A 24,311-nucleotide genomic window follows, 5' to 3' on the forward strand; every position below is an offset into this window, starting at 1 on the left:
TTAGTTTTCTTATTTTAGGTTGATGCTTAGTGTTGAACATGATGGGCCAATGGTTGCTATAAAATTTAACATAATATTGGGAATTAGGTCTACCCAGCCTACCCCTCACAACACTTGGTAATGGCATATACATTTATTGCTTCATGAGCTGTTTGATATTCCCGTCTTATAGCTTTTATAGGTATGTGTCATCCAATCAATTGGAATTTGTTTATCTGTACTGTTTTCTTCCTTACTAACTAATTATCCTCACTATTTTTAAATTTTTTGTTCCTACCCATTGAATTGATTTGAATTGCTTCTTGTTACTGTTTGTGTTGCCTTTTCCTTTATATCCTTCTGGGGTCAATTCAAATTGAGCACTAGGCATTTTATTTGTGGTACATGTCATGGTGACCTCCTTAGCCACCTAAAGAAAAGAAAATAAATGAACAAAAGAAAACAGCACAGTTTAGCCCCATTACATTTTACAGATTTGGTGTCACCTTTCCCAATGTTTGTAGTTGTCTGTGATGGACGTATTCTCTCACATCAATCAGTTATATGTTCCTTTGTTTACCAGTTTGCAATTTGTTTCCAGTGTCATCTGATTTGTTTCATGGTTGCTTTCATTGATTTCTTTTCAAGTCTTGACATTGGATGTTTCTTACCAAATCTTGCTAAAAAATGTCTGTCAATATTTGTCATACTATTCAAATCCCTTGCATATCTCTTGACATTTTTTTCAACATTTAGTACCAATGGGAATTTTTATCTGGTAGGTTTGAAAAGGAAATTTACTTTTACCTTTTTATTAACACTTTGATAGTGAAACCATAATTGCTAGGCCGATTTTCTATAATATAACAATAATTAAAATGAATAAAATAATGAGTTTGTATACCCCTTCTATGAAACTTGTGCATCAACTTCTTCCGTTCATGTTTAACTTGAAATATGGATTTCGAAAACTAATTACTGCTACGATTCATTGTTACTTTTGAATGTTTGTCAAACATAGCATGTCTTTGTTTACCTCTATTGCAACATCCAGTACATGGCCATGTCGGATGTGTGCCTGTTGAAGAAAGCGTTGCAATGTTTATCCATGTGTTGAGAGGGTTGCAAAATCGGGAAATCCAAGAATGGTTCCAACATTCAGGGGAGACTGTGTCCCGAAACGCGCATAATGTATTAACTTCCATGAAGGAGTTCACTGTTGTTCATTGCCGGCCCACATATAGTCAGCATCATATACATCCATACGTGCGGTCTAAATGGAAATACCTACCGTTCAAGGTACTATTTAAAAACCTCACCCAATTATGTTTGCCTTCCCGTTATTTTTTTTTTAGTGGATGTGACGTATGAAAAATAACCATTACATATACCCGTAGGAGTAACAATACAATTGGGTTGTTGGCAGGACTGTATCGGAGCCATAGACGGAACACATGTAAGTACACGGGTTACAGGGCCAGATGCGGCAACATATTTCGATAGGAAATACTGTCACACACAAAATATCATGGCCGCGAGCGATTTTGACATGTGTTTCATCTTTATTTCGCTTGGATGGAAAGGAAGTATGCACGATAGTTGTATCTTCAACGAGATACTAACAAATGATAATGTCCCATTTTCACATCCTAAAGAAGGTAACGCATTGCATTGAAAAATCAATAGGGGTACATAATATTTGGTCAAACATTGTTACTTGAAAATTAAGCACAATGTCGATGTTCGTGTCATAAATTCTGGTACTGTCTGCAGGCAAATATTATTTTATCGATGCTGGCTATCCAAACTGGGTAGGTTACCTAGCACCTTTCAAAGGCAGCCGTTACCACCATCAACAATTCCGAAGTAGTGAACGGAACAGGACGGCAAACACCCAAAGGGGATTATTTAACAAAATTCACTCGTCGTTACGCAGTATGGTGGAACGCACTTTCGGTGCCTGAAAAATTGATGGGGATTTATTAGAGACATGCCTCGGTATGATTTTGCAAATGTGCAAGTTTAGTTAGTAGTGCGTCAATGGCATTACATAATTATATACGACGAAATACAGGTAATCCAACAACTGTTAATCCCATCTGCGACGAGGAAGAGGCTATGACAATAGTAAGTGCTATACCAGAAGTTGAACATGACGATGATGGTTTAATGGTTGGAGATGAGGACCCGCATATAGCATTGGTGCGACTTCGCATACGAGACAAGTTAGTGTATTTACGTAATAATAGAATGTTAGGAAATATATAATAGTCCACCTAATATTCGTAGGCTTCTAACATTGGTAACCCACGCGGAAGAGGCTATATGTAAATATATTGTCATGTACAACATGTATGTGTTTATACGGGAAATAATCCCTTTTAGTTGGTGACGTGCCTAACTTTGAAAAAACAGGAAAAAAAGAAAAAAAAGAAAAGCCTTTTTGAAAAACAAAAACAAGGTCAAACAAATAAATAATAAAAAAAAAAACCAAAATTATCATGTGCCACGTCATTTAAAAAAAAACATTAAAAAATGAATAAAAAACAACAAAATAGGAAAAAAGACATCAAAATAAATTCAATAAATTATGATTTTTTATGTCATTTTAAATAAATTACATGAAAAAGCTTATTCCCAAAAAAACAAACAAATTAAAAAAAAAAAAAATTAAAAACAGAAATTAGCATTTGCCACGTAATTTCAAAAAAATAAAACACATGAAAAAGCATTTTTGAAAAATAAAAACAAATTAATGTATAAAAATAAAAATAAAATGACAAAAATGTAAGACCATTTGCATTTTCACTGTCTTTTTTTTTTTTCGATACATAAAAAAGGATAACGGGAAGGAAAAAAAATAGAGTGCTAGGCAAAGTTTCCTTAGACAGTATAAGAAGAAGCCCCAATAATGTCTGCAACAAGCAGATCTGCAATCTCAGTGGGGGGATCATTAAGAAAAACAAAGATTCTTGGTGGTTCACACCCATATTTGCCAATCCATCAGCACTTGTGTTGCCCTCTCTGGGAATATGGGCTATGGTGCAGTTACAACTTTTCATTAGGAATTTGGTATCTTCAAGCATGGCCCTATGTTAAGAGTGTTGGGATGATGCATCCTGGATGAGCTTGACATTTTGTGCTGAATTTGTTTCAATGCAAATGTCCTTCATACCTTTCTCAAGCATTATTGTGAGTCCTATATAGACTACCCAAAGCTTGCCCTCCGGACTAGTTGCTGCGTCCAGTTTTCCATGATACCCATATAGCCAAGTTCCTCGTTCATCCCTGAAAAGTCTACCATACCCAGTTGGTCCTGGATTGCCTTTTGAGCTCCCGTCAATGTTGAGTTTGATTTTCCCTACAAGAGGCAACACCCAATTAGTTATGAGATTTAGAGGTTGTCTAGTGAAGTGGTTAGCTTGGAAGGCTTCAAAAGTCTCTAAATGAAATTCTGGAGTACACAACTAAACAAAACCATGAGTCCTCACAAATAGGTGTACTACAGTCCCAACGGTTTGAATCCTTCGGTGGGAAGCGATACCTTCTCGTGTTGGATGATGTATGGACCGATGATCAAGGCGAATGGGAGAAATTGAGATATCCATTGAGAAATGGTGCAGGTGAAAACAAAATTATAATCACCACCCGCAGCAAAAGAGTTTCATCAATAATGAAAACAATGCACCCTTACACATTGGAAGCCCTAAGCGATGATGAATGCTAGACTTTGTTCAAGCAACGATCTTTTGAGTCAGGAGAGGAGCCAGGATATCCAAACTTGCTGCCGATAGGGAAACATATTGTCAAGAAATGTGGAGGGGTGCCTTTAGCTGCCAAGATTCTTGGAAGTTTGATGCGCTTCAAAAGAGAGGAAAGTGAGTGGCTACATGTGCAGAAGAGCAAACTATGGAATCTGGATAAATGAGAGAATAGAATTTTTTCGGTTTTGAGGTTGAGTTACGACCATTTGCCATCACATCTGAAACGATGCTTTGCATACTGCTCAACATTGCCCAAGAATTTTGAGATCAGCAAGGAAAAGTTGATACGCCTGTGGATTGCGGAAGGCTTGATTCAGTTGTTTGGTGATACTTATTCTACCAAGAAGATGGAGGACACTGGCAACGAATATTTCAATTATTTGCTGTTGATGTCTTTCTTCGAAGCCGTAAATAAATATGATAACAGCAATTCATGAAAGTTTACAATGCATGATCTCATTCACGACCTTGCAAAATTTGTCGTAGGTAATGAGTTCCTGATGCTAGATTATGATGATGCTTCTGTCAAGCCTACAAAAGTTCATCACTCATCAGACCCAAGTAGTAATCTTGCCCAAACTCGCCATGCATCAATATTCTGTAATTTTTGGTCTGACAGGGTTCCTGAAGCTTTGTACGCAGCAAAGCAATTAAGAACTCTTAGATTTTTCTCTCTAACAAATGACTCTGACAAAGCCCTACTGATCATAGCTACGGTCTTTAAACGCCTCTGAGTGCTAGATTTAAAACGGTGTGGGATCAGGAGCCTGCATAAATCAATTAGTGTCCTGATATATTTGAGGTATGTTGATCTCTCTAACACCATTTTAGAAACTTTACCTATTACGATCGAGAACCTCTGCAATTTGCAAACGTTGGATCTCTCAGGCTGCCATAATTTGATGAATTTGCCAAATGGGATAACACGATTGATAAACCTGAGACATCTGATTATAAAGGACTGCGTAAGACTCACTCGTATTCTGGCGCCTATGAGAAGTTTATTGAATTTGCAGACCTTGCCAATTTTTATTGTTGGCCCTGCATTTGATGAGAGCTTTTTCCAACTTGTGCATCTAGACCTACGTGGTGAGTTAAAAATCAAGCATTTGGAGAATGTTGGTAGTATAGTACTAGATTTGTGTTTAGAGCAAAAGCAGCTTCACTCACTGGGATTATCATGAGGGGATAATGAGGCAAAGTCGGATCATTCTCCATCAAGGCAACCTTTAGAAGGGCATCATACCGATCATATTCACACGAAGACTTTGCTTAACTTGTTGAAACCCAACAACACTTTGAGAAAGTTAATTCTAAATGGCTACTCGGGAACCGTGTTTCCACAATGGATGAACGACATCATGCTTCCTAATCTTACAGAGCTAGTTTTGAACAACTGCAGAAGATGTGAAAAGCTTCCTACGCTCGGGCAACTTCCTTTCCTCAAGGTTCTCAACATGCAAGGACTAGATGCAGTGGCGAGCATTGGTAGTGAGTTCTACAGCATGGAAGGTAGAGGAACTACATTTCCTTGACTGGAGCAACTAACCCTCAAAGATTTTCCCAGTTTACAATCATGGGAGAGTAAGGATTCACAAGATGCCTTAATTTGCTTGCAGAGACTAACCATCATTGAATGTCCTAGACTCGAAACCATGCCACGGTTTCCAACTCTTCAACATTTGGAGTTGCGAAACTGCAATGCTAGGGTACTCAGGTCAGCAGCAGAGCTAAATTCACTCTCCACTCTTATTATTGACTCCTTTCCAAAGCTATTGCACCTACCACAAGGGTTGTTGCAGAACAGTCCTCTTACATCTTTGATAATCAGCTCTTGCCAACAACTTAGTTCACTGCCATGGAATTTGAAAAACCTTGGAGCTTTAAAGTCATTGACTTTACGTTGGTGTGAAGAACTATCTGCTCTGCCACAGCAGATTAGAAACCTTACCTCTCTAGAGTCTTTGGAAATCACGGAGTGCCATAGTTTAGTCTATTTTCCAGAGGAAGGCATTCGGGGCTCTCATTCCCTTCGATCATTTTCTATAGAGAACTGCAATAACCTGGCCTCTCTGCCAAAGGGAATATAGGACCTCACAGCCCTTGACTGCTTGACAATCATGTATTGTCCAAATCTGCCCTATTTACCCGATAAACTATAGCATCTCTCAGCACTCCGAAGTCTTAGTATATTAAGCTGTCAAGTACTGCCATCTCTACCAGAAGGACTACAATACGTTAGGACTTTGCAGAACCTGGAAATTTGCTGCTGTCCAAACCTCATGGATTTGCCAGATTGGGTGGAGAACCTCATTTCTCTTCGATCATTGGCAATCACCGATTGTCAGAATATGAAGTGTTTGCCAAAAGGTCTAGAACGTCTCAATGCACTCCAGCATTTTTCCATTAGAGATTGTCCTAACCTTGAGGAAAGATGCAAGGACAGAGGAGCAGACTGGAAAAAGATATCCCATGTCCCATAAATTTACATCGGATCATCAGTATCACAGCAGGCAACACAATGTTGCTGCAAGCACTTCAAGTTGCAACAGTCATAAACTGTTCTTTTTTCTAACTAGTAAAGTACTTGTATCCCTTCCTATAAAATTTTAACGATTGATATATAATACCAATTTGCATGCAATTTATTATGTTAATTCACTAGCTACAACAAAGTAAGTCAAGAGCATACTACTGTAAGTTTTTTGTATTCTATATATTCAATTGATCTCATAATACAAAGGATACAGTTGTTTATATAGACCTCTTAACCCAAAGACAAAAAAGGAAAATATGTATTCCTAACCCTAAGACTAACAAGGAAACGAAAACATGCTACCTGTGGGGAAGTGGTTTTTAGAAATACCCTTCTGATCCTAGGGGACGCTCGTGATTCACCGATAGGCACCTGAAAGGAAATAAACACTCCGGTCGGAGGTGCCAGAATTAGCACTCCGACGGACAAGTCAGTCTCTCATTCTAGATTACTTGTATTCTAAATTAAACACCACAATTTTCACATACCTTTCGCTGTCTGCTATTCCTTTATTTATACTCGTTCCCTGGGCCTTGGGGCCAGGTCCACTTTTCGCTCATTATGTTCATATTTACTCGGCTCTATAGCTCAGTACCTATTCGGCCTATCTACCCTTTATATTCGGCATCCTGATGGTTCTGGACAGAGTCGGGCAATACCTGTCTGTTAAAGTATGCCTCCTTTAAAATTCGGCTCCCACAATTGCCCCCCAAACACCCTTCTAGCATCAGTTAGTCGGCGTGTTTGGTTCCTGATTTGGGAAAACAGAAATTCGGCGATTAATCCTCTTCCCGATGCATGTCAGGACGCGTACATGCTTTTCGGTCACTGTAACGCCTTCCCGCCTCATTTGTGCTTCTCTCGCATTTATTATGATTTGAAGTTTAAGTCCCTTCGAACACATACTTTTTCGAATTTTTGAACCTTCTAGACCGGCTATCGGTATTTCTTCTCCGACGTAATTTCTGCAACTCCTCTCCGTCTTCTTCTCGTACCCTTTGCCTCTCGTAAGTCTTCTTCTCTTTTCTTTGCAATCCTACTTTCCATATTTATTTTTTGCTTTAGAATATCCTTGAGTTCTCTCTAGAATGGCTAAGCATTTGGAAGACCTCCTCTTTGAGAGTCGAATTTCTGGGTTCCGAAAACATTTTTCTATTCCTGATGATGTTTATCTATCTCTAGTAACGAAGAGTTCCCTGGATATGGAGAGGGATGACCCAAATACAATCGTGTTCCCTCTCCTGTCCATTGCGGAGGGTGGCGTTCGCTTTCCCCTACATCCATATCTTAGGGCCGTCCTCCGCCACTGGGATCTAATTCCCTCGTAACTCAATGTGAATTTCTTTCAAATCATAATGGGAATTGTTGAATTGAACCAGCGCCTCAGGATCAACCTGGGCATTCTTGCGATTCGGCATTGCTACGCTTTAGCCAAATCCTTCGGTCGGCTCGGGTGTTACTTTCTCAGGGCCATGGACATTGACCATTACTTGGTAACCATGCTTGCCAACTCTGGAAAACGAGTTGATGACGTAATGGTCAATGTTCGGGGAAACTGGGAATTCGGCAAAGGCGAAGATCGCCTGGACCATATTCCCAGACGGAGGGGTAAACCATTTTGTCGTGTGATTCCTTGTTTGTTGAATTTTCTTTTATTCGGCTTCTTCTCCAAATATAATCCTCCGTTTTTGCAGGCAATAAGTTGAAGAGGGTTCTGACCTCGGCTGACGACGCAGTACTTTCAGACATTAAGACTGCGCTAAAGTATTTTTGCCCTCCAAACGTACAGAAACAAGGCAGAGCTGTCCATATTCTTTTGAGGTATGAGCCTACCTATACTACGTTCTCATCCGCAAACAATATTCCGATCCCAACCGGAGAACAACACCATACGGCTCTTATCTTCCCCAGCTTCAAGTCCCTGAGACAGATTGGTCTCGAGACTTCCGATTTGGAGCGAGACTTAGAGCCGGAAGTCGAGGTGGTCGCCGAATCAACCAGGGAGTTCATTACCTAGGCCGAAGAGGTCGACGAAGCTCTGAAGTTAGCATTTGAAACTGCCGGTCTTAACCAGCCTAACTCACCGTCCATTTCGGGTCGGGTAGAGTTTCTTTCGAAGACATTTTTACGGATTTGGGGGACCTGCCCGGCGATTTTTCTGAAGGCATGGCTGGGGAAAATCTCACGCAGATGGCGAGAAAGAGAAATGCCGAGCGAATGGCCGCTCGAAAGAAAGCAGAGGCCGCTCGTTCTGAGCCTACATCGGTTGAATCTTTACAACCCGTTACTGCGGAAGAAATGGCTTAAATCGTTTTGGATGAGATAGACAGGGAGACTGAACAGCAGGTCATGGAAGAACGACTGGTTCGTAAAGAACGGGGCGAAAACGTAATGCCGAGGGAGACGCAAGCTTGGAGGATAGTCTTGTTGGCAAAAGGCCTCGTTTAGAGGAATCTAACGTGGTTGTTCCTTTTGTTGTTCAACCAAAGATCAAAAATATGCCAATCTCTAATGATGCATCCGTCATAAAGAATCCGGCCGTAGCGTTGAGCTTGGCTGCCTCAGTTTCACTGCCGGCTGATAAGGCCACCTTTCAAGAAGAGCCAGATTTGGAGCTTATAGCATTCGCTGCCTAGTTTGCCCTTCTGGTATGTATACGATATTCTCTTTTCTGGTCGTTTGATTTGGTTTGCACACTATATTGCTTGATATGATGATCCCGATTTGTTTTGCAGACGGCTGGAAGGATAGCTGAACTGGGCCGCCGGCAGCATGATGCCGTCGAAAGAATTGGCCGCTTAAAGTCTGAAGCTGAAGGTGAAAGGAGCAGGGCCGAGTTCGAGGCAATGAGGGCCGCTATGGAAAATGCACAAGCCGAAGCGGAAATGGAAAGGGCTCAGACTGCTGACCAGCTCAGATCCGAAGCCAAGGATAGGGCGAACGTGAGCGAGGAATCGCTCGAGTTAGCAAAGGAGGTGCTTGCCAAGGCAGAGGCTGAGTTGAAGGAGTTGAAGGCGGCAAAGGAAAAAGTCGAATCCGAAGTTTCTACGACACTTGAGGCTGGGAAAAGCGTCGCCTTCAAGGAATACGTAGACGAAGTCTCCAAATTCGAAAATCGGGGATTCAAACATGGGTGGCTCAAAGCCGTTGTTGTTGTTGGAGCTACATCAACCGTGCCAATTCCATACGAGCAAGTGGATATTATGCTTTCAAGTTATTTTTCGTATTGTCTGTTATGTGAGCGTATAGTTAGAAGAGTCAGCAGTTAGAACAAAATGTCAAGCATGCGTGAGACGGCAGACTTAACGGCCGATTAAAATTAGGGGTCTGATTTAGTCAAACAAAATGAATTGGCACAGCCGTGGAATGGCTGGGGCACTCGAGCCGCATAGATTGATGAATCTGCCCTTGCCCCAGATGGTTCATGAATAGAGAACGCCGAATAAAACGTAATAAATTTTGCATGCAAGAATCGATTCGTGGAACGGCCGGGGCACTCGAGCCATATAGATTGATGAATTTACCTTTGCCCCAACTAGTTCATGATCGTAGAATGCCGAATAAAACGTAATAAATTTTGCATGCAAGAATTGATTCGTGGAATGGCTGTGGCACTCAAGCCGTACAGATTGATGAATCTGCCCTTGCCCCAACTGGTTCACGAACGTAGAACGCCGAATAAAACGTAATAAATTTTGCACGTAAGAATCGATTCGTGGAACGGCTAGGGCACTCGAGCCGTATATATTGATCTGATTTAGTAAGAAACAAAATGAATTCAAGACTAGTGCTCAGAAAAATCGATTCATGGAACGGCTGGGGCACTCGAGCCATATTAATTGATCAATCCGCCCTTGCCCCAGATGGTTCATGAACCGAGAACGCTGTATATCAGCGGTTGATGGGGCGATTGGGGCTTGGTTCAGTCGGCGATTGAGGCGATTGGGATTGGTACAGGACGGTACATGGTGGGCTATTAACGCTTCATTATTAATGAGGTAGCCTCGGAGATGCTGCCCTTGTAGGGAATAAATGGGCGTGTACTTCGTGAACGAGGGTCCTATTTACGTGCTAAATGAGCATCTCAGTCCCGCTCTTTGAGGAAGGCGAAACAAGTGCGAATATCAAATAAGCTTTTCTTCAACAGCAGAGGTCAAGCGAAGACGCTAGCTGAGCTGGGAGGTGCCATGAATCAAAACGGTGAACCGTCACGCACAGGCAGTAGGACGTCGCGGGGTCGGGAGAGACACCAATCTCCTCGACATCGAAGTAGATCACCTATAAGGGATAGTCAGCCACAACATAAGTTTCTTCAATCTCATCTTGGAAGGGAATCCGACGCAACTCCTCGCCCATTGAGTTTTGCAGTCTTCGTGGGTAACAGACCGATGACAGAGGCAGATTCCATCATTCGAGACCCAAATGTGGCAGTCGATTTTGCTCGATAGATTTTTTCGCCCGAAGTTCAGCAGTCGATGGTGGGCCGTCCGGACTTTGAAGTGTTTCGTGAAGGCGTTCATGGGGCGGTGAGGGGACTTTACACGGCTCATGAGATCGGTATACGTCTCCGCGCCGCTCGTCGGGACATAGAACAGAGAGACGAACCCATTCGGAAGTTAGAAGCTCGCGCCGAAAAGGCCGAGCTCGAGCTGAGGAGAAACAAGCCTGCGTTGCCCCAATCAGCCGTCCCCCCAACCTGATTGTTGCAGAGAGGGTTACTCAAAGGCTGATTAGTGATGCGATCGCCGATCGTAATACGGCGAGCATGTTTGCGATCGAGACTGCGAGAAACGTGGCCTATGAAAAGGGCTTTCATGACGGCCGACTGGTTGGAATTCAGAAGACCAAAGAGAAGCTCGCCGAAGAAGTTTGCCGATGTGAGAATCGTGGCTTTAAGCACGGTTGGATCAGGGCATCTCAAGCCACAGAAGCTCTCTAGGTGTCGGGAATTGATTCGGCGCTGCCACTCTACCAACGTAATCATTTTCCGTTTTCTGCTTTTGAAGTCGAGAAGAGTGAGGATGAGGATGACGCCGTATAAAAATACTATGTAATTGTGTAATTGTTGCCTGATTGAATAAAACGTCCTATTTTAAATGTTTCTTTGTAATCTACATTTGGCACACACGTGTTTGCATATGTTTTCATTGTATAAACATTGTCTGGCTTAAGTAGTCATTTAATTCCGAACGGTTACATGCCGGCTTGTCATGATCGCTCCGCTGATTAGGCTCTGAATTCGGAGACTTGTATCGGTCGACGTGATACGTCGATGAGGCTCCGAACTCGGAGGCTTAATTGGCCCAAACGTGCCATGCTCTAGGGGCTTCGAATCCAGAAACTGTCATCCCATCTTTAATTGCCATAATTAGTCCATTTTAATTCAAAAAAGCCAAAAATTAGTACATGGAATGGCTATGGCCAACATCTATCGGCATATGTCTTTTGGAGTTCAGTATTAATGATGTTGCTTCGGGGTCACCGCAAGGAGTAAAAATAGATTGCCTCGGACTTTTCGCCCTAGTAATTTCACTTACTGTGTTCAGACTTACTTTAAAACAACTTTGTTACATGGGGCAGACAAATGTGAATGCCAAATGGAATTTTCTTCAACAGCAGAAGAGGGGCTTGAACCTTGGCTGAGCTTGACACTGCAATGAATCGCAGCAAGGAACCCACCCGTGCGAGGGGTGGGGCGTTCAAAGAACGGGAAGAACGTCGACCTCCAAGTCGTCGAAGCAGATCACCCCGAAGGAAGGAAGAGGTCGACGTAGCGCTACAACTATTGAATTTTACTGTTTTCGTGGGGAATTCCTTTCTTGTCCTGGATCTTGGCCTTGACATTGTCTATGGTGTCAAGGCTCTCAACCTTGAGGATGATTGTCGCGCCGGTGTGAACATTGTGGGTTCAAGCGCGGTCAGATTGAAGAATTTCGAGCTACAGACGCTCTCTGGGCAACGGGCGTCGATCCGGTGCTGCCACTGTACCTTCACGACCACTTCCCTTCCTTCGCCTTCGAAATTTGAGAAGGGTGAGGATGAAGGTGACGTTGTATGAAAGTAGACTTTGTAATGCTCGAACGCAAATTGTGTTTTTGTAATTATAGTTTAATCGAATAAAATGTTTTATTTTAAAAGTTTGTATTTCATTGTGAATTTTTGTTAAGCATCTTATTTCGAGTGTTGGCACGTTTTGTTTCGTTTATGCCGTTGTGCCGGCTCGAGTTACATTTTCCTGCTCTGATGTGCACTAAGGGCGCTCCGAATTCGGAATGTTATTCGGTTTTTGGAAGCGTTATTGGCCCAACGGCGTTATGTGCCGAGGGCGCTTCGAATCCGGAGACTTTATTGGCCCAACGGTGTGACGCGCCGAGGGGGTTCCGAATCCGGAGGCTTTACTTGGCCAATCGTGATATCCACGAAGGGCGCTCCAAATCCGGAGGCTTTATTGGCCCAACGGCGTGACGCGTCGAGGGGGCTCCGAACCTGGAGGCTTTATCAGCCCAACGGCGTCATGCGCCAAGGGGGCTCCGAATCCAGAGGCTTTATCATCCCAACGACGTCATGCGCCGAGGGGGTTCCGAATCCAGAGGCTTTACTTGGCCAATCGCGATATCCACGAAGGGCGCTCCGAATCCGGAGGCTTTATTGGCCCAATGGCGTCATGCGCCGAGGGGGCTCCGAATTCGGAGGCTTTACTTGGCCAATCGTGATATCCACGAAGGGCGCTCCGAATCCGGAGGCTTTATCGTCCCAACGGCGTCATGCGCCGAGGGGGCTCCGAATTAGGAGGCTTTGCTTGGCCAATCGTGATATCCACGAAGGGCGCTCTGAATCCGGAGGCTTTATCGACCCAAGCTGTCATGTTCTGAGGGGGCTTTTTGGTCGGAATGCCCTTTTTAATTAGATTTTGCAGAGGATGGGATTATATCTGCCCAACAAGAATCCTTGCATTTACAAAGGAGGAATATGTACATGGAGAATCATTTTAGAACTGAGATCATTCCCCACAAGTCGGGTTTAATGACAATTCTCGAGTTCTAGGGCCGTAACGTGTTTCTGAGCCGATATGGAATCCTTTCGATAATGACCGTGTTAGTCGAGGATGTTTCGATTCGGTATTTCGGGAGGGGGACAGAATACTGGTGCTGTCACTCCCCAAAATTCGGACAATTAAATATTAAATTAGGACTAAACCCCAATAATATTCCATCATCCAAATCTTAGGGGTAAAACAAAAGCTAAACGCCAACCAAAACATCTACCATAATTTTATAACCATCAAATACCTCTAACATTAAAGTAGCAACAACTAGCCAAAATAACTTAAATAAAGTACGGTTACAAACCATGCCAAATTATTCCAATACTAAAGTCATAAAAAAAAATAATAAATACATGAACTACTAAAAATCCTAAGCTCAAGAAACAAAAGAAATCCAAGAGATATGCCCAAAAACTATAGTTACTTCTCGTCACCACCGTAGCCTCAACTAATCCTGCAAAGGAAGCTCAACTGCGCTCAAACAGAACGCACCTGAATTGCCAAGAGACAAAACGGGTCAGTATACAGGTATACTGGTACGAGTACAATATTTAACACCCACGTGTCCACCAGACGCAGACAAAAATACATTTAATTCTTATCACGGGACAAGACAAGTAGTTCCAACCGCACCGAGACGAATGGGTAGTTTCCCGAGATACGGTGGCATTTAGTTTCTTGTCCGTACACAACGAAATATAAATTGATTATAAAATAGACAAAATAGAAATAAAAATATGGTGGGTCAGCCCTGCATAAAAAAAGTTAGTAAGACCCACCATCCTGCAAAACAAATAAAGTTAGTATAATTTAATTATAAGTAACTTGTTGAAAAAAAATATAAAATTACACCATTTCATACTTAAATAATTCGAATTGATCAAAACTCAAAGAATGAAAGTTGTACAGAATCAAATTTTCTAAAAGACAGTGTGAACAAATTTAACCGAAACTGAACAGGTTAAGAGATAAACTTGATATAAAAATCTAGACGAAATTCAATCGAAAAATCTGAGACTGAAAACGAACAAAAACTGCCCTAAGATGATTTTTTTCAAAAAAATTTCAAAATACGAAAAGTGTGCAGAATAATGTTTTACTTCATTTTATGCGAAACCAATAAAAATGAGCTCGTTTCGTGGGTTAAAACAACCTCTAAAATCTGCATTTTTAAAATGAATCAAAACTACAATAACCAAGATCATCCGATTATAAGTTATAATCGATCTTTTTAATAAAAAGCTAAAACACAAAAGTTGTCTAGAATCACGTATACATGCCTCCGCTCAAATTTCATAATTTATCGATATCGTTTACTATTTTTTAAGATGTACAAATCAATACAATTCACACTATACTCATAAACTCATAATTAAATTCTTTGTACCTTAACTACACCACTTCGGCCCTCCACTTCTGGCCTACACATATATCACATGTGCCTCCCGTATACCTAACACCGCTCCGAAGCCAAAATTGCACGGGGATATCGTCCCGAGTTTGACGCACACTCCCCGGATGGTTAGCATATACGTACGCGTGTAAATCAAAGCATTCGTCTACTCATGAGAACGAGGCAACAATATATATACACAACATCTCACATATGAGAATAAACATAACAATGCCGAGCCTAAGGCATTCAAATAAATCTCATAATCCTCACTTTTTTTTTTATACACTCTTTCTCACCATCACTCAAATAAAACAACAATCCATGGAGTCATGGTGGAGTATATAGAATTTATCTATGGGTTCTTAATTAATTTTAATTTCATATATCTAGGAGTGTGATTATAATCATAAAATAAATCCATATAAAAACTCAAAATCTTGCATACACAACTAATCAAAATAATTAATAAAATCAATCCATCATCTACAAGCAAATACAAAATTAATCCAACATCAAATAAAAATAAATAAATAAAAATAACGAATCAATCCATCATCTAACCAATATCTATAGATTCTAAGTTTATTTTAATTTTATATAATCATGAGTGTGATTACAACTATAAAATAAATAACCTTGTGTACACAACTAAGAAAAATAATTAAAATTAATCAATTATCTAAAAATCCTAAACCTTATATACACTACTAATCAAAATAATTAAAGTCAATCTATCATCTTCATGTAAATACAAAATCAAACTAATATCAAATAAATAAAAGTAAATAAATAAAAATAACGAATTAAACATAAATCAAGAGAAGCAAATTTTATACTCACAATATTTTTTTTTAAAGATCAAAGAGTTATTTGAAGAACTAATAAAACCACCCAAACAAAACCCTAATATTTTTTTTTTCTTTCCTCTCCCTCCACGCCGTCTCTCACTTTTCTCTCCCTCTCTCTCTCTCTCTCTCTCTCTCTCTCTCTCGCCTTTCCGCTGCGCCTCTGATTCCCCATTCTTTTCTTTTGTTGAAAACCTAACCACTTATTATATTATTATATAATCTAATCCTATTCTAACCCTAATAATCTATTATAATATATTATATTATATAATACACATAATTATAATATATATAAATATAAGTTTAAATATAGATATATATATATATAAAACACCTCCCTTTTTTTATTTATAAAAAAATAAAAAATATATATAAATATCTTAATTAATTAAATAACACATTAAATTTATTAATTATAACATTAAATTCATTAAATATCACATTAAGGCGTCGTTTGGGAAGGCAATCCCAGGCTAAAGTAGCCAAGTCGCGACAAAAAAGGCTAATTCAGCCAACTCACGACAAAATCGATTTTCACGGGTGTTGGGCGAGGCTGTGTGGTGTGAATTTACCGAATTGCCCCGAGAGGTTAAAATCTCTCCATCTGCAAAAAGCGGCTCACATTAGAGCTCATACACACTCATTGCAAAGCAGAGGAGAAGAACGGAGCTATTGGAGGCCGTCGGACTGACCTTGGCAGAGGAAACCGCAACCAGAGATCGAAACCGCGGCGGCGAACAACAACCAACTCTCTCACACTCAAACCGATCTACAGGTGATGATCTATGGCCTATCTGATTTGTTTTCTCTTCTTCCCATCTGCGTAGTTTATGTTCATAACAGCATCGGTTCATGGCCGATATGTTGGCTCACGGTTGTTATTGGGTTGATTACACTTACATTACACACAGACCGGCCACCGATCTGTCTCATCCGTAAATCTCGTCTTTTAGATCTGTTGTCATGTTCAAAATCTGTTCGCATCCAACAAATTTGGGACAGATTTGTATATATACATATATATATATATATATATATATATATATATATAATATCTGATCTGATTCAAATAGTTGGTCTGATTTATGAAAATCAGCTCTATTGATCTTATATATCTGTTCAGAATCACAAATTTGGGCCAGATGTATGAAGGCACCGTTGTTTAAACAATCAAGGAAATGCAAATCTGTTCTACAATTGTTGTATCTGTTCGGTTATAGTTTCAAATGCAGATCCTTAATTTTTTTTTTTTTTATAAATAAGAAATGCTGTTCCCATTTGTGAAATGCTCAATTCCTATTTGTGCTTAACAGAAATGCTCAATTCCCCTGATTGTTGCCTAATAGAAATGCTCAATTCCCATTTGTGAAATTTTTTTAATTACATAAAAAATATAATTCCAACTCAATTTGGGTTACAAGTTAGAGATATTAACAACAAATTGTCAAAATATATATAACTTATAGTCCAAAAAGAAAAAATTAAAAATTGTAATCAATTAAGCAATATAATTAAAAATATATTACGAAGATATTAAAAAAATATATGTGAATTGTATATTAGAAATTTTGATTTACAAGGTAAAGACTGTAAAAATTTTATTACACATATATGTCAAAATTTAATTATGAAAAACTTTATCATCAATATATGAATAAATGTTTTCAAAAAAGCCAAAAAAATATATTGAAAATATATTACAAATTAGATGTATTAATTTGCGTATATTTTTTACTCAAGACGAAATGCTCAATTCTCAATTCAAAAAAATAAATTAATTACATAAAAAATATTTTCCAACTAAATTTGGGAAGGAAGGTAGATATATTATCTACATATATTAACAACAAATTACAAAATATATTATATTTATATTAGAAATATATTAAACAAACAATTTATTAAAAATACATTACAAACTTATTCGAAAGATACTAATAATGTATTAATATTATATATTACAAATTTAGAGTTAAAAATATATGCGTGTAAAACTTTTATTACACAGATATGACAAAATTTAATTATGAAAAACTATATCATAAATATATTCAGAAATATTTTCAAAATATGAAAAATATATATATATATATATATATATATATATATATATATATATATATATATTGAAAATATATTACAAATTAGATGTCTTAATTTGCGTATATTTTTTACTCAGGACGAAATGCTCATTTCACATTTCTAAAAAATAAATTAATTAGCACCATAAATATTTTCGAACTACATTTGGGAAGGTAGATATATGTACATATATTAACAACAAATTACAAAATATATGAAATTTATATTAGAAATATATAAAAATAACAGTTTACTAAAAATATATTACAAAAATGTTTGACAGATATTAATAATGTATTAATATTATATATTACAAATTTAGAGGTAAACAATAAAGAGTGTAAAAGTTTTATTAAACAGATATGACTACATTTAATTATGAAAAAACTTTATCATAAATATATTCAAAATGTTTTCTAAATAGAAATATATATATATTGAAAATATATTACAGATTAGATGTATTAATTTGCGTTTATTTTTAACTCAACACGAAATGGTCAATTCTCATTTCTAAAAAATAAATTAATTAGTACCATAACTATTTTCGAACTACATTTGGGAAGGAAGCTACATATATTATGTACATATATTACCAACAAATTACAAAATATATCAAATTTATATTACAAATATATTAAAAAAATAGTTTATTTTCAATATATATTAAAAAAATGTTAGACAGATATTGATAATGTATTAATATTTACAAATTTAGAGGTAAACAATAAAGAGTGTAAAAGTTTTATTAAACAGATATGACTACATGTAAGTATGAAAAAACTTTATCATAAATATATTCAAAAATGTAAATATATTCTCACCAATCCATTTTGCTGCCTATCATAAAAAATATTATCAAAATATATTACAACATAGATTTATTAATTTGAGTACTCAATCGTGTTCATGTTGATTCATGTAAATTTACTTTATATTAAAGCGTAGCATGGCGTCGTTCACCTCTACTGCAACTTCCAGTACATGGCCAGGACGAATGTGTGCCTGTGGATATGGCCCGTGTATTGTTAGGATTTCCAGGTCCACCAAAAATCCAGGGCGTTCCTACTTTGTATGTCCCCGCCCTGTGGTGAGTGACCCAATCTTTACCGGTCATAACTTAATGAAAATTAACAACCCATGAAACTAATAGTTCCATAATTTTCACTCATCAGCCTTGTGTCAGTTGGATTGGTTGGTGTGAAGAACGAAGCCATGAGAACCAAGGCTATGCGTCACCCGGAGATGAAATTTCCATGCAATTGCGGGCTGATGTCATAGACATTCAACAATCCTTGTGTGTGCTTAAGACCATTGTGTATGTGCTCTGCATTGTCGTTGTCATTTTGTTGTGCCGTATGTAAGCACCGTTACCATGTTCTTAGTATGTACAAAGACGTTAGTATGTTTTCAATATGTTGTTAGTATGTAGTTAGTATGTTTGTAGTACGATGGTATTATGTTGTCGCATATAGGAGCCGTAATACTAACTATCATATTTTTGTCCACTACTAACTTCCATGGAACCTGTGTACGTATGTAAAAAATGTTTTCAATGGGTATATGCAAATTTATCTTCAGCATCATATATCTCTGTTTGTTGTTTTTAATGTGTCATCTGTTGTGCGTGTGTATATAACAACCAAATTTGTGATGGTAATCTTTCGTAACCGTACATTAGTAATGGCTTGTACACGCACTTCGCCTCGTAACCACTCGAAAAGCAAAGGCGTTGTCAGTGACAAGTCAACCAGTCTTGAAGAGACACAAACTCAGTTAAGCCATAAGGCCTCATGGGACAGTAACTCAGTCCAAGTTTTCCTCCAGTTGATTGCAAATGAGATTAGTAAAGGAAATCGGCCATTCTTAGTCCTCAGCCAGGCAGGGTACAAGTCGTTGTCAAGGAAATTTCAGAGAAAAATAGGAAAAAAACATGGACTGAAATAGTTGAAGAATAAGTACATGAGCTTGAAAAAAGAGTGGCAAGCGTGGACGAAGTTGATGGATTCAAGCAAGGGAGTGTCCGGGATAGGCTTTGACTATGACACCGGTTTGTTTCAGGCACCTGACGAGTGGTGGGACAAGATGGAATCAGTAAGTACATGTACAAACAAGTTTCATAATTGTCATTTACCAGTACATTTTTTACTTCTTCATTCAACTTCAATAAAATTTATTTATATGAAATATAACGTCTACCTCTTTTACACATGTACATGTCTGCAGATCAACAAGGCATGTGCGAAGTTCAAGAAGAAAACATTGGAACACCGTGACTTGATGGAGACGATTTTCATGGGGGCAGCAGCTACTGGGAAGCACCATTGGACCCCGGGAGAGAACCTTCTTGAAGCTGCTACGGACTCATCTAATTCAGTGCGTAGTTTAGGAGCCCAGCCACTTGCTGATCCGATACCCACAGGAGTACAGGACGTGGATTCTGATTCTTCACTGGAGCATGTGCCGATTGAAAAAGCAAAAAAGAGAAAGACGCCATCAACAAGTGTCTAAAAGTCGAAGAAGGCAACAAGTGGTGCGTCTGCGGAAAGCATGAACAGAATGATAGATGTGGTGCGTTCGAAGAATCAGCAGGTCACGGTCAGGCACCTCAGAGGCAACGAATCACTGTACACTATTTCTGAGTGCATGCATAAACTGAGCAGTATTCCATCCCTGATTAGTACGTCGTTATTCCACTTCGCCTCCACACTTATGGATAACGTCGATTACCGGGAGGTCATGATGTGCCAGCCTGATGACGACCACATCATTGGATGGCTTACACAGAAGCAGCTCCAGTGTACTACGTCGGGGCCATTTGCAAACCTGTTTGGGGGTCGCCGGATGTGATGTATCGATCTTACGAGTGTTGAAGATGCATGTCCTTTTCTTCCTTTTTAAAACTTAGACTTATGGTACTGTTGGCTATGTACTAAAACAGGATGGTGGTGTGTGCATGTTTTGCATTCTGTCTTTTTTTTTTTTTTTTTTCTTCTTGCTAGCTACGGGCAGCAACAAGTTTTAGGTAAGTGCATGGGTTGACGGACCGGAGGCATGGTTGTGCTTCGTTTTTGGGAAATGAATGGGATGTTTACGTTTTAATATTTTGTGTCGCTACGTTTAAGACAGGGAATTACGTTTTAGATGCACGCTTCTGAATGCCTATATGTCGCAAGTTCTTTTGTTAGTTTTGTGGTTGTTACCACCATGGCCCCCTTGTAAAGCATAAGTTGAACAGCTTCTTTTTTTGTGTGCAATTCATATGATCATGCGTTCCAAAGGACATTGGTCACAGCATTGCTTTCATTAAAAACAATGTCGGCATTGTATAATTGCAAAATTCAATATAATTTAAGTCAATGAATCACGTGCCAACTGATTGAAAGGCTACCACTTTTGTAGGTTTCGCATCAACAAAGACGCGATGAATCCCTAGGATGGCAGCAACCATGATGAAATAATGGAAATGCTTAATCAAATGGCGGTCCAGGTGCAACAAGAACAGAACTGCACATTTCTACAAGCATGCCAGTTGGCGACAGAATGGTACCAAAAACACATGAATAAAACGCCATGTCGCACTTCTATACTAACCGGGAATACATGGATATGCGAACTATATGCGGGGCATATGGGTCGCTTTGAGGAAAATGTTTGCATGCCGAAGGAAGTTTTTGCCGCATTGTGTGAGACATTAGTAAATGATTTTGGGTTACAAGTCCCGCAATGTCCACATGGCTTAGCTGTTGAAGAAAGCGTTGTGATGTTTATCCATGTCTTGAAAGGGAAGCAAAATCGGAAAATCCAGGAACAGTTCCAACATTCCGAGAGACTGTGTCGAGGCACGTGCATAACGTATTAAATTCCATGAAAGAGTTCATTGTTGTCCATTGCCGGCCCACATACAGTCAGCATCGTATACATCCATACGTGCGGTCTAGACGGAAATACCTACCGTTCAAGGTACTTCAGCAAAACATGATTGACACATAAATCAAGACAATATATATGGTTTTTGTTATTAACTGCACGTGACAAATTTGAAACACTTGTTACAAAGTTACGAAACAAACATATGATCCATGTTTACAGGACTGCATTGGCGCAATAGACGGAACACATGTCAGTGCATGGGTTACGGGGCCAGATGCGGCAACATATTTCGGTAGGAAATACTGTCACACACAAAATATAATGGCCGCTGTCGATTTTGACATGTGTTTCATATTCATTTCTTGCGGATGGGAAGGAAGTATGCATGATAGTCGCATATTCAACGAGATACTAACAAATGAGAATGTCCCATTCCCACATCCTGACGAAGGTAACACATGGTCCTGTTAATAGATTTAATAATGTATTAATTTTTTCCTCAGAAAGCGTTATATGAAAATGATGCAGAATGTTCGTTTTTTGTGTCATACATTGTTGTCATATCTGCAAGCAAATATTATCTTGTCGATTCTGGCTATCCAAACCGGATTGGTTACTTAGCACCATTCAAAGGTGACCGTTACCACCAACAAGAATTCCGACGTATTGCACAGAACATGATGGCAAACACGCCAAGGGAATTATTTAACAAAGTGCACTCGTCCTTACGCAGTGTGGTGGAACGCACTTTCGGTGCCTGGAAACAGCGATGGGGGTTTATTCGAGACATGCCTCGGTATGACTTTGCAAATGTGCAAGTTTAGTTAGTAGGTGCGTCAATGGCATTACATAATTATATACGGCGAAACACAGGTAACCCAACAACTGTTCAGCCAATCTGTGACGAGGAAGAGGCTATGACAATAGTAAATGCCATACCAGAAGTTGAACATGACGAGGATGGTTTAATGGTTGGAGATGAGGACCCCCATATGGCATTGGTCCGCCTTCACATACGCGAAAAATTATGTTACATGCGTAAGAATGGAATGTTAGGAAATATATAGTAGTCAAAATAATTTTCGTATGGTTGTCACATAATGACACACGTGAAACAGACTGTATTCAAATATATTATCATGTACAATATGTATGAGTTTCCACGGGAATGTAACCCCTTCCAGTTGCTGACGTGCCTAACTTTGAAAAACAACAATCCATATGAATTTTGCTTTTGGAAAAACAAAAAAAATGTGAAACAGATAAAAACAAATGGAAAAGAAAAAGAATAGACAAATTGTCATGTGCGACGTAAATTACAAATAAATGAAACACATAAATATATTAAAAAAAAAGTTATTGTATACCAATTAAAAAAAACAAGACATACTTAAAAATAAAAATCCAAGACAAAAAAAAAAAAACATAGTTATAGTAAAAAAAATAAACAATAAAAAGACAAAAACATAAATTCGCAAATAAAAATCGAAAAATTTAAGCACAATACGCCAAATCCAAACCCAAAATTAAAAAAAGAACAGGAAAAAAAATTAAACAAAATACGAAAAATCCAAGCGCAAAATAAAAAAATTCAAAGAAAAAAAAAATTAGTGCAAAATCTGAAAAATATATTCAAAAAAAAAATAAAAAATAAAAAATTTGGATTTGAAAAATTCGGGAGATCGAAACCCAACATGAAAAAATTGTCAACAAAAAAAATAAAGCAAAAAATGCCAAAGCGAAACCCCAAAAAAAAAAAAACAAAAAAAAACGCAAAATCGAAACCCTACATAAAAAAATTAAAATAAAAAAGAAGAACCAAAATATGGCAATTCCAAACCCAAAATAAAGAAAAAAAATGAAAAATAAAAAAATTAAGCAAAAGTCGGCAGATCGACACCCAATATACCAAAAAAAAAAAAAAAAAAACCGAAATCCAAACCCAAAAAAAAAAAACAAAAATTAGGAAAATAGGCGAAATCGAAACCTAACAGAAAAAATAAAAATAAAAAATAACAAAAATATGCCAAATCCAAAAAATATATATATATATTTTAAGCAAAAAGCCAAAATTGAAAAAAAAAAAAAGAAGAAAAAAAACGGAAATAATGCCAAATCCCAACCCAAATTAAAAAATAAAAAAATGGAAAAGGGCAATTTGGTCTTTTAAGAAGATGACACCTCACCAAAAAGCCAAAAAGCCCTTCCCAAACTAGGCTTTTTAGCCCCAGGCTAAAATAGTCAAAAAAGCCAAAAAGCCAACCCACTTCCCAAACGGGGGCTAACTAAACAACACATTAATTCTCATGTAAATCACACAATTAATAAAGCCAAAAACAAAATAAGATAACAAAAATAATAAGTAATGACTTAAGAAAATTAGGGTCGCTACAGGTGCGGAGTGCCGGGAACCACAGATTTGCTCAATACCGTGTTGGGTAGGAAAGCGCAGCAGCTGATGGTAGGTGCTAGGCATGGCTTGGATAGCATGTAACCAAGTTCGCCCCATGATGATATTATACGGCGATGGGAGCTTGATGACCAATAATACTACATCCATCATTCGGGAGCCGGCTCGAATGGGTAGTATGATCTTCCCCAACGGATACTCTAGATTCGCGTTGAAGCCAAGCAATGGATGGGGAGCCGGAGACAGGTCTGATTGATTGAAACCAAGTTTGACGAAGGTTTCATAATACATAACCTCGGAAGTGCTTTCTTGGTCTATGAAGACGCGTTCAACGACAAATCGATTTACGTGTAGCTCAATGACCAATGGATCACTAAG

At 38.6% G+C, this 24,311-nt stretch overlaps 1 long non-coding RNA gene across 1 annotated transcript; it reads left to right on the forward strand.

Annotated features, from left to right (window-relative positions):
• The first annotated feature begins 627 nt into the window (after positions 1–627).
• Positions 628–2,351, forward strand: LOC114323465 (uncharacterized). The gene is made up of 4 exons (XR_014365054.1): positions 628–1,278; positions 1,406–1,637; positions 1,753–1,977; positions 2,054–2,351. It is a non-coding gene; the product is annotated as an uncharacterized LOC114323465 (long non-coding RNA).
• The last annotated feature ends 21,960 nt before the right edge of the window (positions 2,352–24,311 follow it).

Source organism: Camellia sinensis, chromosome 3, assembly GCF_055761805.1.
Source record: "Camellia sinensis isolate YWXY chromosome 3, ASM5576180v1, whole genome shotgun sequence".
Classification (NCBI taxonomy): domain Eukaryota; kingdom Viridiplantae; phylum Streptophyta; class Magnoliopsida; order Ericales; family Theaceae; genus Camellia; species Camellia sinensis.